This window comes from Apodemus sylvaticus, chromosome 23, assembly GCF_947179515.1.
Source record: "Apodemus sylvaticus chromosome 23, mApoSyl1.1, whole genome shotgun sequence".
NCBI lineage: Eukaryota > Metazoa > Chordata > Mammalia > Rodentia > Muridae > Apodemus > Apodemus sylvaticus.
Window position 1 is genome coordinate 11,901,858 of NC_067494.1, and position 5,453 is coordinate 11,907,310.

Sequence of the window (5,453 nt, forward strand, 5' to 3'; positions counted from 1 at the left end):
GTTCCCTCTAGCGCTTACCACATTCTTTCCCTTCAGTCCTCATTCCTTCCCATTATTCTTTCCTAAATTCATTACTTTTCATTATTATTGCCATCCATATATACATGATGATTTTATGTGTTTGAGGTCTTTGTCTGCTTGTATGTCTATGTACCGTATATGTGTCTGGTGCCTGCAGGGGCCAGAAGAGGGAATTGGATTCCCCAGGACTAGAGTAACATAGTTGAAAACCACCATGTAGGTGCAGAGTTCTCTGGAAGGGCTGCCAGTGTTCTTACCCATTAAGCAATCTCTTCAGCCGTGACATATAGTTTTTATAGAGCAAAGCTTTATTGAAGCTTGAGTGATGTAGTATAAACAGTATTTACTTATTATACAATTCAAATGTTGGTGTAAACTGATTTCTAAGAAGCAACCAGGTTATCAGAAGGGATATGTTTGGAACATTTCCTTGTAGCAGGAAGATCTAGAGATGCAATCATTAGATCAGCCTCACCGGTAAGTGGAGAGGAATATGTTTCTTTGCATAGAGCTTCTGAAGATCTGATTCCTCCACATCAAAGAGAAACCCTCTCCAGGGGAGTAGAGGTAGTAGCACTGTCTCTAGAGGTTGCCTAGGCAACCCAGGACCCAGCCTTCAGCCAGTAAGTTCTGAGTGGGATGTCTGAGGGAGACACTGAATGGCGCCAGCCTGAACAGCATTCTTGTTAGTTTTCTTTATGGCAGGAGCATGTGGATGCTAAAGCCCCAAGCCTGTCTTTTCACTGGTTTCTCTCTGGCCTGGATTGATCACGCATTGCCCAGATCAGCCAGGACAGAGATTGGTCCACAGGGTGCTTTTGGGACTCCAACAGTGAGAATCAAAGAAAGCAACCTAATGCAGGGGACATTTGTTTGCCAATCAAAGATCTAGCCTTTTAACGAAGGGCTTATTTCTTAGATACGTGACTGTAGATAAATGTGATTCTCGTATTTCATCTCAGCTGTATCTAAAGGGGCTGAACAATGTGATATTGAAAGATCTCTGGATTCTGTGCATCTAAGGGTAGACTGATAAAAGCACCAATGATTTACATGTACAGTTATGCCAAGAACTATATAGAGAGCCTGAGTCAAATTCCTTCTGGTTACTACGTTAGACACAATACAACAGGCATCCAACCACCTACCCAGTGACTAGATACATGAATTTCTATTGGTTACTATGTTAGACACTATAACACAGGCATCCAATTACTGACCCAGTCACTAGATACATGAATCGCCACTAGTTACTATGTAAGATGCTATAACACAGGCATCCAATCACCCACCCAGACACTAGATACACGAATCTCCACTGGTTACTCTGTAAGATGCTATAACACAGGCATCCAATCACCCACCCAGTCACTAGATACATGAATCTTCACTGGTTACTCTGTAAGATGCTATGACACAGGCATCCAATCACCCAGCCAATCATTAGCTCTATGACAAGATATTTTCTAGACACTGGAAATAGAAAAATGAATGGAAATAGAATTCTCCTTCTTGAATTGCCCATAGCTCACTAACATATTCATAACTAATGGCAATATGTGGAAATTTCAGTAAGTGTGTTCACAACAAAGAAGGTGTTTGGTGATATTGCTATCCTGTGCAACCTGGACAGAGTTCTCCACAAAGTGATCTTTCCTTTTGTGGAGAAGTCACAGTCACCTTACTTTCTGCCGTGTGCTGTTACTGACAGTTATAGGATTCTTGTGCGTCACAAGTGCCAGCAGGCCTTGAGGAACAGGGAGAAGAAAAGGAAGAGAATAAAATCCTGTTCTCCACGTAGCCAACCAGGTAACCAGCGTGGTTTCTTTACCGAAAGACAACCAAAAACTTTTTGAGCAAAGGAGACATTATCTAAGATCGACCCACTTTAACTAGCTTTGCGTTATTAATTTATATTCTTCCTTCTAATTGCAGTGGTTTAAAGCTGGAAATTCCTCCCCATTGGGCAAATACACATTTTTTGAGGTTATGTCATGCAAGCTAAAAATACTCGTAAAGAGGCATCTAAACCCTCCAGATACGGATTTCAATCCTTACATTTCCATTTTCAAAACACTTTCTGAGGCCTCTCAGTTTTGTCAATAATCAACAGTATATCAAACAGTTGGGGGTGGGGTAGTTAAAAAAGAAAAGAACACTTTCTGTTAACAAATTTACACTGGATATCACTCCTGTTTCTTTCTCCCTGGCTTGTAAAACTGAAGATACTAGTAAGTAAACGGATCGTGTTTAAATTTTAAGTGATGCATTGTTTACCACCGGGAAAGCCACGCCAAGCGTCCCCTCTTCTTGGCTTCCAGGGAGCCTACAAGGTGGGGCCTGTAGCTGGCTGACCTCCCAGTACCGCCTACTACCTCCAACTCCAGAGATGCCATCAGATCCCACCCAAAGGAGCCAGTAGTCCCCAAGACACAATGAGCCATTCTCACAAGACACAACCGGAGCTCTGTTGCTGCGGCACAGGAAGGTCAGATAAGATCTCCCAGGCCCAGCATTCCTTTGTGTCAGCAGCCACAAGTGGGATGTTCCTTCTACGGTCCTTGCAGGGTGAGAGGAAGCAAGCTTCGAAACACAATGTTCATTGAAGTCTGCTTTCAGCTGAGGAATCCCCAAGTGGCTCCGGCTTCGCGGTGCATTCTGTCTGCAGCTGAGCTCTCCTGATGCATTTCCGTTGTTTGTTCTGGAGTGGGGACAGCACCTTCATGAGACTAGGTAAAGGGCATCGCATTGTGCTGGATAAGGCATTATATGTCAGGATGTCTCCAGCGAGTCTGGAGCCTAGAAGGTGCAATAAAAATAAAATAAAATAAACAATTGAGTCCTTCAACATTCCGGCTCACGGACGGAGCAGGGGAACACGATGCCTCTCTGGTGACTCCTGAGGCTGCACAACTTGCTGCGTGACCTTAGGAGCAGGAAATCACTCGTTGCTCAGATTGCAACGTTGGGCACAACGCCACTGGCCACAGCGGCAGGACTGAATAGTGTCCTTAGGATTTGCTTTCTAGAACTTTCCCAAAGCAGGAGGGACCCACCCTGTGAGCCACTGAAGGACCACAGCTGGAAGAGGGAACTGACCACTGAGTATCAAGCACACGTGAGAAACTGCTCCATCCAGGCCTCAGGGTTCAGCCGCCTTCTCATGCTGCAGGAGAACCAGTCTGGGTACAAAGTGATTCTCTCTTATTAAGAACTGTTCCAAGTTAGCACACAGGGAAATGGGTAACACTCTTTGGTACTTCTAGACTTCTTGCTAAATCTTCTTTCTTCATCTTCTATTTCTTTCCTTTCTGGCCAAATTCACCTGAGCCATCCAGCTTTTAATTCAAGGTTAGAAAGGAACAATCTATGTCCTGTGTGGACAGAATAAACATTGCCCTTCATATCCACGACACTGTTTTAACTCTCTCTCTCTCTCTCTCTCTGTCTCTGTGTGTGTATACTTTAAAAATATTTTTTGTAGAAAGGTTCTACATCTTATTACTGGACAAACCACACCCCCAATTTAGACACGAGCAAGTCTCCAGGTTAAAAATGTTGACTCCATTTGGAAGGACTAATCAATGACCACAACTCAGTATAAACCCTCAGTCTGGCCATTGTGTGAATCCTTACAGACCCAGCTTCCTTCTCCTCCAGTGCCTTCTCTTGGAGTCGTACCTGATTTTGTTACCAGTTTTCATTGAATCCATTGAAGAGTAAGATAATTTTGCTTTTGTTTTTTGGCCAGGAATGACTTGATTCTGAAAGTCTTGTGAGAAGACATGGCGAGAAGCCAAATCAGGTGTAGGGTGCAGGATGGTAGAAGAAGAGAGAAGCTAAACATACACATAGCATTTTTGTTTAATTCTGTGTCGGTGTACCATGTGGGTGAAGGGCTGTAGATGGCAAAAGAGGGCATTGGATCCTCTGGAACTGGGGTTAAAAACGACTGTGAGATGCTATGCAGGTGCTAGAAACCAAACCTCTTTCTCTGGAAGAGCAGCTAATGCTCTTAACCTCTGAGCCATCTTTCTACCTACCCCGCCCTCATTCTTTTCCTCAGTTCTCAAATTGAACAGGGAATCGAGGTAGGCATTGTCTCTTTCAGGAGCAGAAGAGGTTGGTAGAGAAATCTAGGTTAGAGGTCTTGATCCCCAAATTAGAGCTGTGTAACTGGCTGGTTTTGTGTGTCAACTTGACACAGGCTGGAGTTATCACAGAGAAAGGAGCTTCAGTTGGGGAAGTGCCTCCATGAGATCCAGCTGTGGGGCATTTTCTCGATTAGTGATCAAGGGGGGAGGCTCCCTGGGCTGGTGCTCTTGGGTTCTATAAGAGAGCAGGCTGAGCAAACCAGGGGAAGCAAGCCAGTAAGGAACATCCCTCCATGGCCTCTGCATTAGCTCCTACTTCCTGACCTGTTTGAGTTCTAGTCCTGACCTCCTTTGGGTGATGAACAGCAATGTGGAAGTGTAAGCTGAATAAACCCTTTCCTCCCCAACTTGCTTCTTGGTCAGGATGTTTGTGCAGAAATAGAAACCCTGACTAAGACAGGCTGTTAATAGAACTTAGAAGAAAACTCAAGTATCAGGATCTAATCCAGGCTGTGTTTTCAGCTGGGGCGCCTGTTCTAATTTGACTTCTACTATTGCTAAAAGCACGTTGGGCAGGAAAGGTCTTATTTCATTCCATACCTTACTGTCTGCCATGAGGGGAAGTCATGGCAGAGCTTCAGGAGAGGGACCTGGGGTCAGGACCCCGGGAGAGGAAGCTGAGGACCGCAGGAGAGTCGCGTGCTTGAGTGTCCCCCATGGCTCGCTCAGTTTGCTTTCGTAGACGCCCCAGGACCCCCTGTCTGGAGGTAGTATGTTCACGCTGAGCCCACCTTCATCCATAGCTTAATCAAGAAAACATCCAACAGACTTGCCCACGGGCCAGTGTAAGGAAAGCATTTTCTCACTTGAGGTTCCTTCACCTCTGATGGCCTGAGCTTATATCAAGTTAACAAAGACAAGCAAGCAAACAAGAAGTCTAATACCTAAAACCCGTGGACAGGCCAGAAAGGGTGGCACACACATTTAATCCTAGAACTCGAAAGGCAGAGGCAGGCGGATCTCTGTGAGTCCAAGGGCAGCCAAGTCTACAGAGTGAGTTTGAAACGAAAGCAGAAGACGGGTATGTGGACAATGAGTAATGTCTACACTGAGTATAGGGACAAGGCTTCATCCATGTCAGAGGCTAAAGCCCTGTGTGTGTCTTTGGGCTTCAAGCAAAGAGTACCGGTCTGATCCAGAATCAGACAGTGACACTTGAAAACCCTGGAAGACGTTTCTTAGAATCCTGTGTACTTGTTCTAGCCTAAAAGAACAAACGTCACTCTTAGGACTGACGCAGGGCATGGACAGAAACCACAGCCCGGATAGTTACCTTTC

At 45.0% G+C, this 5,453-nt stretch overlaps 1 pseudogene; it reads right to left on the bottom strand.

Annotated features, from left to right (window-relative positions):
* Window positions 1-3,653: 3,653 nt before the first annotated feature.
* LOC127673870 (60S ribosomal protein L39-like) lies at window positions 3,654-3,808 on the bottom strand (annotated as a pseudogene).
* Between the last annotated feature and the right edge of the window lie 1,645 nt (window positions 3,809-5,453).